The sequence below is a fragment of the Apodemus sylvaticus genome, chromosome 17 (genome assembly GCF_947179515.1).
Source record: "Apodemus sylvaticus chromosome 17, mApoSyl1.1, whole genome shotgun sequence".
In the NCBI taxonomy this organism is placed as follows: Eukaryota; Metazoa; Chordata; class Mammalia; order Rodentia; family Muridae; genus Apodemus; species Apodemus sylvaticus.
Genome location: NC_067488.1, coordinates 67,520,897 through 67,533,840, shown reverse-complemented (window position 1 = coordinate 67,533,840; position 12,944 = coordinate 67,520,897). Strand labels below are relative to the sequence as shown.

At 42.9% G+C, this 12,944-nt stretch overlaps 1 protein-coding gene and 1 non-coding gene across 10 annotated transcripts in view; both read right to left on the bottom strand.

The window, feature by feature from the left end:
• Window positions 1-3,231, bottom strand: part of LOC127668237 (cyclic AMP-dependent transcription factor ATF-7) — an 85,988-nt gene extending 82,757 nt beyond the window's left edge. For 6 of the 9 annotated variants that reach the window (XM_052161800.1, XM_052161803.1, XM_052161804.1 and 3 more), the window contains exon 1: window positions 3,120-3,231. The gene's annotated coding sequence lies outside the window, so the exon portion shown is untranslated. The other 3 variants (XM_052161799.1, XM_052161802.1, XM_052161797.1) reach the window with 1 other exon arrangement.
• A 2,317-nt stretch (window positions 3,232-5,548) lies between these two features.
• Window positions 5,549-5,655, bottom strand: LOC127668300 (U6 spliceosomal RNA). Its single transcript, XR_007974071.1, has one exon. It is a non-coding gene; the product is annotated as a U6 spliceosomal RNA (small nuclear RNA).
• Window positions 5,656-12,944: the final 7,289 nt, after the last annotated feature.

Below are 12,944 nucleotides of genomic sequence, written 5' to 3'. Positions count from 1 at the left end.
TAAAAGTTAGGAAAGGAAAAAAGGACAAGATACAATAACATTAACATTTCAGCCCTTGTAAGCAATCCTCAATGTTGCTGACTAGTGTGACATTAAATTTAAGCCAAAACTTTTAACAATTTACTATCAACTAACAAACTTTCCAATTAATTGTTTTTCTTTGAGACAAAGTCTCATGTTGCCTCAGCTACACTTATACTGTCCATGTAGAGGAGAATGGTCTTGGCTCTCCTGCCTCCACTTCTCCAGTGCTGAGATTACAGGTATGTACCATCATGTCCGTTTTATGTAGTAACAGGGTTCACACATGCTAAGCAAATATTCTTCCTACTCAGCTACATACATAGACCCCCAATGTCCACTTTTTTGTCAGGTAGGAATACTGCCCAGGGTGAGGGGAAGTATTGTACTTAAGAGTGTTCAAGTTAAAATCATCACAAATTCTTGATTGGAAGATCAAAACAAGGGACTTTGTTCTCTCACTGAGTTTTTTTTGTTTGTTTGTTTGTTTTGTTTTGTTTTTGTTTTTTGGATTGAGGAGGGAAAGACTCCACAAATTCTTCTGAATATTCAGTAGCAAATGCTCCCAGTTGAAACCCAATTCAGTAGCTAATAGTAAAGGTTCAGTAATTGATCGGTCTCAATGTTTATGTAGGGACAATTTCTAGCCAGGGGAAAACACCTCAACTGGTTGCTGAAAAACAAAGGTTAATACAAAACCACATGATCTGCATTTTCTTCATTAGTTCTCAAAAATAAAAGAGGCAGGGTTATAATTCAGTGGTAGAGTACTTGTCTGGCATGCACGAGCCCAGCTGAAAGCTCTAACGTGAGTACCACTATAAATCCCCACAACATGCACACACTTATGCATGCACAAATGACAAAAGGTGGGGGGTTAGTAGAAGGAATATAATCTATGCAAAGAAAGTTATTACTTAGCTGTTTGAGTCTAACTCATTAAGTGATATACAATTACTAAACAAAGGGCAATGTCCTGTCCCTTTTCTGCACAGAATTAAGAACAAACTGGTAAGACTACTTCGTATGGCTGCCAAACTTTTCTTTAGCTTCTTTTCTTACAGTCATGTTAAGTTTCACAATAGCTTCCACTTACTTTACATCCCCCATGCTTAAAAACAAATTGTGTTTGAGTTCCTCCACCCTTGTCCTAAGATATTATGATAGCTCTTTAGTTTCTAAGTCTGGATGCAAAGAAAACATGAGAAAATGTTCAATTTCCTGAACTATGAGTCTATTTTATTCACACCTATTTATTTATTTATTTATTTATTTATTGGGGATATAGCTCAGTTGGTACAGTGCATGCACAAAGCCCTAGGTTCAATCCCCAGCACCACACAAACTGATAAAATGGACATGGAAGTGAATGCTTGTATCAATACTTGGGAGGTGGAGATAGAAGGGTCAGAAACTTAAAATTGAAAGTTCAAAGCTAATATGGGCTACATGACACACTTCATAAACCACACACACACGGGCTAAAGACTGTAGCTCATACGGCAGAGTGCTTACCTACCATGTATAAGACCCTGGTATTCAGTCCCTAGTACCACATAAACTGGATGTGGTGGTACACACCTGTAATCCCAGCACTTGGGAGGTGGATGGAGGATCAGGGTCACCCTCAGTTATCTCAGTCTGAGGTGTACTTGGGCTATACGAGATCCTGCCCCAATTAATAAATGAGAAAATATACAAGATAACTAAGACTACGTTCAATCATCCATTAAATAACTCTTCATGAATGAAAGGGAATAGCCACATTTAAGGAAACAAATTTTATTTGTTAGTGTTTAGAGTATCTACAGTTTCTTCAGAAATTATGCTGCTGAAAAATTTTAAAAATAGAAAACAAATGAGTTTGCTGAAAATAACCTGCACATCTACACAAACCTATACTTCATATGAACCCTGAGAGATATTAAACACCCTCTGCTAAGCAGAAGACGAAGTTAGGAAAGTAGTAACACGGGAATCTGGGTAGGAGGTGCCCTGGGTAGTAAACACCCCAGTGAGAACACATAACAAGCATTTCAGCGCAACATAGAAGTCCCAACGGGTCTCCAACTTGGACCGCCAAAGTCCCAGGCCCACATCCCTCTGTTTTGAAAGAAATGAAACTTGGAAAGTGGAATACTGGAAAGATGACAATCAGAGCAGCGCCCTATTTTTCTTCTTCTCAACCCCTGGGCCAGCATTTTGGCAGGCTGGTCACCAGTCTGGGTGCCATATCCACCAAAAAACACTAAGCAATATCCTGGCCGTCTTCCGACTGAAGAAAGACCTATATGTATGTCAGTTGCTATCGCTTCTCCAAATGTCCCCCTTACCCTCTGGATTTCCATACTATTACCGAAGCGATGCCTTCTAGCCACCCAACTCACTCACATGTCTTCCTAAACTCATCCACTTAATCTGTCCAAATCCATACTTTCTGACACCGTGTCTCTTGCTGATTCTTATGAATTCAAATCGAAACGGCAGGACCCTCGTTTCCAGTGCTCCACTTCGACCAAACAACGCGTGCTTTCACCTGAGCCAGGCTCTCGTCACCCCAACCTACCTCCTGCCTATTTACCTCTGCCTTCTGCAGTGCCAAGCAAGCCCTAAGCCCACTTTTTTGGGAAATCTTTTGAGGCTTCAACCTAGTTTAGCAGTCCTCCTCTCTCTTCTATTCCAAGATCCCTCCATTAGACTTCCACTAGACTTCACTTCCCTCAGGATTCAACCCCCCTTTCCTCGCCACGCCCTGTGCCCCCCGGGGCTACTTACCCCAAGTTCTCCCCACACTTCAGTCCTCTGGCCCCGCCTTCCTCCAAAAGGAAGGAGGCGGGAGAAGAGAAGAGGGCGGCACTCCGCAAGGTAAAGGCGATCTCCCATTAGCGCTCATGGCCGCCAATTGTGGCTTCCTTCTCTCCTATTGGCTGTCTTTAGCCTACGCCCCACCCTCTTCCTCAGACAGGCCTGGCCACCGCCTCAGCGCCCCCGTCCAACAGACTGGGAGGGGAGACCCCGGCCCGGGACACTGGGACTGGCCAGAGTAGGAGGGGAGACTCCTGTCAGGCCACGGACTAGCTAATGTTAACAGGACTCACCCGCTGGTAGCTCCGGCGCCTCCCGCCCGCCCGCGCTCGGTCCCACAATCTGTCTCCTGCTCCTCCTTTCCCCCCTCAGCGGAGCAGATACTTTCCTCCCGTCCGGCCAGGCGTGTTCACTTCTCGCGAGAAGTGGGGGCGAGGGCGCGACTCGTGGGGCTGAGTTGGACCGAGGCCTAGGGGCGGGGCTTGCAGTGAGCGTGGCTTGAGTGGAAGGTTGAGCGAGAGCTGTACACACGACTCACACGTGTTCGGCTGCGAAGTGTGGGCAGCGCGGGGAAAGCGGCCGTGGCATCCACGCGGTCCATCTGTCTGTAGTCGTGGAGGTCCGAAGGCGAAGCCGATGCGGGGAGGGACAGAGAGTGCGTCGGACAGCCCTCGGTTAGAGGGGAGTGAAGGGAGCAGAGCCAAGCGAGGGACTTCAGTCACCAAGCAGGCGATCAGTTTTATGAAGCAAGTTAAAAGAGTTAATTCCGAACGGGTGACTACTGCTTGTACTTTCTTCTTTACACTTGACAGCGCCTCACTGGCTGAAGCCTTTGTCCGGTGTGTGCTGTATGAGCTAGGATGGTAGTGTGAGGAAGTACTTTCAGCTCCAGCCTCACTGCGACGGCGCCCACCTCTAAATCAGCACATGGAGGCGGGCGGATCTCTGTGAGTTCGAGCCCAGCCTGGTCTACATAGCGAGTTCTAGGACAGCCAGGGCTGCACAGAGATGCGCCTGTCTCGACACACGCCTCCCCTGCCCCCTAATACCATGGGTGCACCAGTCTAGCGTACTTGGTAAGTTCTGGGCCAGTGGGAAATCCTGTGTTAAACAAATAATAAAAATAAGGGTGACTACTCTGAGGAACCAAACCTAAAGTTGTTGTCATCTGGTCTCTTGGACAACCCTCCACACCTATGAACAACCCGCACACAGAGAAAGTGTAGGACTGTTAGTGTGGCTCAGTGGGAAGCTTTTAGGTTGGAGTATGCACAGCACGGCGATTTTTTTTAAATATGTATTTATTACCCAGCAAGTATTTTACTGAAACACCAACAACACATACTATGTCAAAACCAAAAGCATACACAACACTGTCCCGGTCATGTGGAGAATAGCAGACAGACCTGGTTTTTCTCCGACAGAATTTTTTATTTATGGTTGAGGGGGAGATAGGTCCTAAGTCAGTAATTGTACTTACTTCAGGAAGTGAAGAGCTCTTCAGAGTAATGAGACAGAAAGCAACTCCAAGAGGGGAAAAACACTATTGCTAGTATTGAGAGAAGTCCTCTTGAGAAAGTTAGGTATTTATTTATTTATTTATGAATGAAGCAGGGATTACTATGTAGCCAAGCTGTCCTGAAACTCATTTTCCTGTGTCCGCCTCCTCCTAAGTACTTGTATTAAGTATGAGCCACTTCTTTGGCCTGAATGTATGTCTGAATGCCATCTACATACAAGATGCCTACCTGTGGAGGCAAGAGGGCACCAGGTCCCCTGAAACTGAAGTTACAATAGTTAAGACTTGCAGTGTAGGTGCTGGGACTAGAAGCAAGGTCTTCTGGAAGAACAGCCAGTCCTCTTAACTGCTGAGCCATCTCTCTCTAGCCTGAGGAGTTATTAAGGGATAGCCTCAAGGTTTTTGGGAGAACATCAAATATAAGAGCTACATTTGGAAAAAATTATCATGAAAAAGAGACGGGTAAATCTCTTGAGACCAGCCTGGGATACACATGAACACACACAAATTATGTGTTAGGATGGTAGGGATTTGTGTGTGTGTGTGTGTTTTACTGTGAATAAAAGCTTAAGAATTGTACAGATTTAAGCAGAGTTGACAAGGGATTCCAGGGTTCCCAACAGGTAGTGAGTTGTGTTTTCTTCTTTTTAATTAACAGTAGCAATATTGTAGCCATAGTCTCTGTCCAGTGTTTAGCTGTATGGGGGTAGGGCAGGAGAACCAGGGAGGTGGTAATGGAGTCTGTTCCCCTTTGGAGCTGTTTCCTTCTCAGTGCTGAGCACTGAGCCCAGGGTTTATACTCTACCACTGAGCTAAATTCCAACACCCAGCACAGTTTTTCTTTTTCCTTTCCTTTCCTTTCCTTTCCTTTCCTTTCCTTTCCTTTCCTTTCCTTTCCTTTCCTTTCCTTTCTCTCTTTTTGTTTTTTTTTTTTGTTTTGTTTTGTTTTTTGAGACAGGGTCTGGCTATCTGGGTGACCTAGAATGTGTGTTCTTTATGCCTTTCCTACGTCCTGAGTGCTAGTATTACAGGAATGATTCACCAGACCTTTGCAGCTTTTTTTGTTACTTAGCTCTCTGAACTTCCTGTCTGTGATCTTATCTAGCCTCTTAGCATCCTCTCAATGGTAGAAGAATCCTAGTGATTTCTCCCTATATAGCAAAAGTGAAATAAAAGAGAGTTTTTTGTTTGTTTGTTTGTTTTTTAAATATGGAATACGTCACAAATTTTCATGTCTTCCTTCTTCAGGGGCCATGCTAATCTTATAGGTATCGTTCCAATTTTAGTATATGTGCTGCTAAATTGAACACATGAGCGTTGTTTGATTTTTTTCTTTTATGTGCATTGATATTTGGCCTATATGTCTATGTGAGGGTGTAAGATTCTCAGGAATTGAAGTTACAGAGTTGTGAGCTCCTATATGGGTGCTAGGAATTGAACCCAGTCTGCTGGGAGAGCAGCAGGAGATGATATTTAACTGCTGAGCCATCTCTCCTGCTCCTAGTATTTAAAAAAAAAATACCATTATTCTCATAATTAAGAAATGAGACGCTAGGCGGTGGTGGCTCACACCTGTAATCCCAGCACTCTGGGAGGCAGAGGCAGGTGGATCTCTGAGTTCGAGGCCAGCCTGGTCTACAGAGTGAGTTCCAGGACAGCCAGGGCTACATAGAGAAACCCTGTCTCGAAAAAAAAAAAATCCAAAAAACCAAAAAAAAAAAAAAAAAAAAAAAAAGAAAGAAAGAAAGAAAGAAAAAAAGAAAGAAATGAGATACTGTTAGCTTCTGAGCTGTTCTCTTCTAATGTTTAGAAGAGAGAATGGTATGGTAGAAACTGACCTTCACTATGTAAAGAAAATTGTGGGTAACAGAGATGGTGGCACAAATCAGAGGGGAAGGGATTTTACATGTTATACTGACACACTTGGGCATGCAACACTTATGAATACTAACTTCCATGTTCTATTCTACATGTTTTATGTGTGTTCATTTCCACCAATTTTATATCATCAATCTGTAACTCTCTTTGAACTGCAGATTGACATCTCCACTTGCCCACTTAACAAATCCATGAAGATGTCCACTAAGAATCTCACACTTACTATGTCTAAAACAGAATCCCTTATTTATCTCCCACACATGCCCTTTTGCCAGTGTTAGTATACAAATTAATCAGTGTTCTTTCTTTTTAAGTTTTATTAGTGTATGTGACATGCATGTGTGAGTGCACATCACACATATGTACACATGTGGTATGTGTAGTGCATACCACTACATACATGTGACAACAGAGGGTATCTAGTCAATCTTGTCCTTCTACTATGCAGGTCTTGGGGCTCAAACTGAAGTCATTGGGCTTGGCAGCAAGCACCCTTATCTAACAAACCATTTTACTGTCTCTCTTTCTTTGTTTTTGAGACAGAGTCTTGTGTATCCCAGGCTGGCCCCAAAATCACTATGTGGGCTAGGAGAGCCTCAAATATCTGATCTTCCTGTCTCTATCTCTAGAATACTGGTGAAAACACTGCCATAGACAATGGGTGGGATTAAGTCTTCCAAGACACTGTCTTTCTAGTACTAGATCCCAGAGTACCATGGAACTAACTTATAGCAGCCATCATACCCTGAGGAAACTTCCCTAACGGATGGACCCAGGAATCCTGAAATAAGCTGTGGCCTCCCAAGCTAACCTTGAAGAACACTGGTCTGCCAGTCCTCTTACCTTGATATCCTAAGTTTCTAAACTACCTTAATGTCTAAACTACAGCATTGTCTCCTAACCTTCAAAAATTAATATTCTTCTCACAAAACTACTCATTCTAAATTATGACCCATTTATGGATCTATTCAAAAGCTTAAAGTTCAATGAAGTTGGAATTTCTAATTTTGTTGAAGACTCAATTACGATTTTTTTTCTGGAAGCTGTCTTATGAGAGGGTGTTTTGCTGAAGCAGACAAGTGAGAGAGCGGATCTTTTGCTGAGAACAGACACATGGTGTTTTTCTGGAAGCAATCTGGTGAATGGGCATGTGATGTTTTGCTGGAGTAGACACTTAAGAGGACATACCATATTTGGATGAGCCACACAGTGGATAACACTCTGGCATTGGTTCCCTTGCTGGTCGTAGTTGGCAACACCATTACATTGGTTCACCTTGCTTACTTTGCTGATCTTTGCTTGTTGTGACTTTGTAAAGAGAAGTGCACCAAAGAACTTCTGGTGGTGTTCCAGCTGCTTCTAGCCACTTCAGGAGACTCATGTCGATAGCTGGAGCCTGCTGGATTGAACTGCTGCTGATTCTTGTTTGCTGTTTTGCTAGTGGACTGGACTGCTGACAATAGAGATTGGGATTGCCCCAAGGAACTATTTCTAAACAGGTCCACGTCCCCCTTGTCCTATTAGCCATCTTCCTCCTCTACCTTTGGTGGATCTATAAGGAAGGTTGAAGGGTTTAAGAACCATTATTAATTTAGGTTTTGAAAAATATAAGCCTACAATTTAGAGTCTCATCTGAATCATATAGATATTCACTTTCAATGTGGACAGTCTCTGTAAGGCTCGTGGGTTGAAGTATTGTCTCAGTGCAACAATATTGGAAGGTAGGACATAACTAGCCCAAGAGAGCTCCCACCTTATCAGCAGAACATTCTCTTGATGGGGTTCATCACTTAATGTGCTGTTGGGAGGGAAGAGACTTCAGAATATGAAGCCCATCTGGAGTAGTGAGGTTGCTGGGAACACGTCCTTGAAGGGTGTATTGGTTCTTTCCTTCCCTTTTGTTTCTCTTTAACTTAATGTGTGTGGTATAGCGTGTACATATGTGAACATGCATGTGGAGGCCTAAGGAAGACAGAAAGTGTCCAAGATGAAGATATATTTTTTTATCTAGTAGCATACAAAACAACGGTTTCACTGTGGCATTTTCTTCATACCTGTGTATGTATCATCACTGTTTTCTGTCTCCCCTCTTGCTGGTTCTTCGTAGTGGTCGCCTTCTGCTTTCATGTAGCTTGTCTATCTGTATGTCTACAGTTAACTCTATGTTTTGACTCTGACAGAAGACATTTGGTATTTGTCTTTCTTCCTCCTTCCCCATCACCCTCTCTTGTTTCTATCTCCTCTTCCCTTCAGTTCCCTTGCTTCCTGCAATGAGTCTCCTGCTCTCAGGTCACACATGAATGAAAGCCTGCAAATGAGAGGAATGTGAGCTTTTCTTTCTGAGTCTGGTGTATTTTGTTTAACAGGATGATCTCCAATTCTACTCATTTTCCTGAAAATCACATAGCTTCATTCTTCTTTATGGCAGATTAAAACTCTGTCATTTATGTTCACCATGTTTTCTTTATCCAATCATCTATTATGTGTATCTAAATTGATTTCATATTTCAGGCTATTACAAATAGTTCCCCCAGGGCTGGAGAAATGCTTCAGCAATACAAGAGCACTGCCTGTACTTTTTTAGAGGACCTAAACTTGATTCCTGGCCCACACATGGTAGCTTACAATCATCTGTAACACCAGTCCCAGGAGATCCGATGTCCTCTTCTGTGGGCACCAGGCACTCAAGTTGTGCACAGATATACATGCAGGCAAAAGCACTCTTACACATAAGATAAAACAGAAATGAATAATAAGTGAGTAGTACCTCAATGCCCAAGAATGGAGCAGCTTACCCATCTCTTCTAAAGGTCAGCTCTTGAATAAAACCTGATCTCCTTCCTGTTGACCCTCTTCTCCTGAGTACTGAATTTTGAACAGTAAGCTGATAGACTTGGGTCTGGCAACAAGTACCATCAGAAGCTATGCCACTTCATCATACCTACGTTTATGTCTGGGAAGAACTGGTGTCAAGAGAAGGCACTCTTTGGGTTACTCCTGTCTGCACACTCACAGCACTTCTGGCCCCACTGATTCCTTTGGTTGTATAGCTCTTGTTTTATCTGGAAGGTAAGGAACTGTCAGTTTAAGATGAGCTGTTTCCAAGAGTGTTCACATTTCTACACATCTCCCTTGAGGTCTGTTCTCACAGGGTTCACTTTTCTTGCACTCTGGCAGCTTTGTATGGCTTCTGGAAGATCATCACTGCTTCAGTGTGTTAGTTTGTGCGTGAAAAGTTCTTTTAGTTCTCATTTATTTAAAAATGTCTTTGGGTTCAGTTGGTGGAGTGCTTGCCTTACAAATACAAGAACTTAGGATTCCTAGGGCATGTGTAAAAAGTCAGGTATGGTGTCCCACTTACAATCTCAGTACCAGAGATGGACGACTGGAGGAGTGCTTGGACTTTCTAGCTGACCAGTGTTGTCTACTGGGTGAGACAAGTAGGAGATCTTGTCTCAAAAAAACAAATGGAAGGCACCTGAGAAATGACATCTGGCCTCCACACATATGGGAATGCATATCCAAGCACCGCCCCCACACACATATGTGCACCACTATGCATGTGCATGCCATGGATATGTCACAGGCTTTCATGTGTATAGAACGAGCTAGTCTTTTTTTTTTTTAATGGTTTTCGAGACAGGGTTTCTTTGTATATCCTTGGCTGTCCTAGAACTCACTCTGTAGAGCAGGTTGGCCTTGAATGCAGAAATCTGCCTGCCTCTGCCTCCCAAGTGCTGCGATTGAAGGCGTGCGGACCAGGCTAATCTTGAACTCACAAAGATCTGCTTTCTTCTGCCCCCAGAGTGCTGGGACTAAAGGTGTGCGCCACTACCTTGGAGTCCAACGTGAGTCTTTATCTTTGCTTTTCAACACTGTGTTGTTTATGGTACTCATGCAGCCCCTCTGATTTTTTGAAGTTTTTTTTTTCTCACTTGAACTTTGTTGAACTTCTTGAATGTGAATGTTTGTTTTTATCAGCAGTTCTTTCCTCAAATATTCTTTGTGCCCCCTTTTCTCTTCACCATCTGTGGCATTTGATGACACCACAAACCTCTGACGTTCTTTTCATGATTGTTAATTTTTCTTGTTGATCCTCAAACTGTTTAGTCTCATTTGGGCATCCAAAGCTTGCTTTCTTCTGTCCACTGACACCTATTGTGGAATTTTTCTTCTGATTTTCATCTGTTATTATATTTTTTTCAAAACTAGGCTTTTCTATTTGGCTTTATTTATTTATTTATTTATTTGGGAGGAGGGTCATGTGCCACAATGGTCAATTGACAATTTGCAGGCGTCTGTTCTCTCCTTACACCATGTAGGGTCTGAGAATTGAGCTCAGACTATTAGGCTTGGTGGCAAGTACCTTTACTTGTTAAATCTTCTTGCTGGTTCAAGTTTCAGTTCAAGATCGGTGGAACCCATGGCTTGTAGGTTTCTACAAGGCAAATAGCACATCACAGCATGACCTTATAACATAGTAGACTCATTTCTCTTATGGCTGAGATACCCAAGAGCAGAACAACAAGGGGGTGGGACTCCTGTTGTTAAGTCCCTGATCTGTCTCCCAGCTCCACGCTTCCAGAAATAAGCATCATACTCAAATTATATTTACAAATACCTTGGCCGTAGAGCTAGGTTCTACTCTGAGTAGATCATAATAACTACAGGTACTTATTTATTTTAACCTACATTTTCCCATGTGGCTGATTACTTGAGCTCAGGAATCGTGTCTGTGCATCTGTCTTCTCGCCTCTTTTCAGGGCTCCTCCCCTGCCTCCTTCTCCTCCAGAATTTTTTTCCTCCTGATATCCCACCTCTATTTCTTGCCTAAGTCATAAGCCATAGACTTTAATTGACAAATGAGGCATCCATGCAATATACAGGAGGATCTTGTATAAGGCAGAGAGACTATTAATTTCTTCCACTTAGCCCCATTCTGTCGACCGAGGCTTTATTTATTACACTAGCCTTTGAGAGACATTGAAGGTCCAAATCATAGTGCTTTTCTAGTAAATGTAGATGAATTTGATAAGCATCTTATGTATGTATGTATGCATGTATGTATTTGTTTGAGATGGGGTCTCCCTATATAGTCTTGGTTATCCTGGAACTTGATCTGTAGAGCAGACTGGCCTCAAACTGACAGAGATCCTCCTGTCTCTACCTCTCAAGTGTTGGGATTAAAGTCCTATGCCACCATGCCACCTTAATGTTTTTAACTTTCTTATTATGTGAGGTCCATATGTTCTTTACAAGAGATGTTTATTGAACATTCTATATTATTTCATGTTTATGCCCACTGAAATCTCTGCTCAGCAAGCTTGGTGGTCAACTACTTATTTCATAGAGATTTTCCTAAACGCCTAGAACCAATAAGTCTCTAAGTCTTTGCCAAGGGACTCGGTGCTTGCTGAGGCATGCTTTCAACCTCCAGCCAGGCAGTTTATAATACTCCTTCACTTCCTGCTGGGATAGAGCCTGGGTTTAATCAGTGGTAAGAAAGCAAGAACTCCTCTGGTCTTTCCTAACTGCACACAGCCCTGAGTATGCACATACCTAATTATGTGTATGTTCTAGATTCCCAGGAACACTTTAAGACTCTCCAAAGATACCACACTCCCTAACTTTTCCTTGTGTGCATGTGAGTTAGCTTATCTTTTGCTCCAGTAGTTATCTACTATCACAGAATGCTGCCACATTAAACAGTTGCCTCTCGTTGTTTAGACAAATGTCTCCGACATGCCCAGCATGGCCCCAGTTTGGTAAGGGAATAAAGAAAAGACAAACAGACCTTCAGAAAATATGGAATCTGGTGGATTGGGTTACTGATGAAAAAGCTCAGGTGCTTGTTATATTTTACAGTTGAACAGAGAAATAGGTTTATTGTATATAGCTGAACAAGGAGGTAGACTATCACACTCAGCTAAACAGTGAAGCCAGGCTTATGGAAAACAACTGGATCAAGGGGACAGGTTTAGCCAATCTCAATAGTAGCAATGGCTATAGGGGAGCAGTCTTTAAGCAGTAAATATCTGGGGGGAGAAATCAATGGAAGACATTTTCTGCACACATTGTCAACACATGCACATGGGTCATCAGAAGGCTTTGCCATTCTTCTGAGCTGGGATGGGGAAGGTTTTACCATTTTACAATGTGTCTGAGGCTATGGGGTCCTTGACATGGCTGTGTTCCTCTGTTTATTCAGGACTTCCTCCATTCCCCACAGTCCCCAAACAAAATCTGTTCTCTGTAAGCTGCAAGTCAGATTAAATAAAGATAGCCTTCCCTTTTTTCAGACTTCACGTGTACTCTATTTCCTTGGCATGCAGTATTTGGATGGGTGGGTGCGCAGGGCTGATGGCATGAACTGGCATGATTCTGAGTTGGCTCTGAAGGAGTTGCTTCAGCGGCTGGCACAGTTACTGATCTTTGCATTCTTTTGGAGCAATTTTGCCAGCAGGGCCGGGTTCTTCTCTGTTCCAGTGTGTATTTCTGTTGCTATCCATAAGGCAAGAAGCAGGCGGCCCCACTCTAATACAGCACTGCTGTAGTTGTTAGAAATCAGGCATATGTTTCTTGTGAGTCTGCATTGCCACCATTTGCCAAATGCTTCAGAGCTGGAGGTAACTTAGTGCATTTTAAGCCAAAGATAGAAATGTGGCAGCTGAAGCTGCTGTTTTGATTTAAAAAAACAAAAAACAAAAAACTGTTTCAAGGG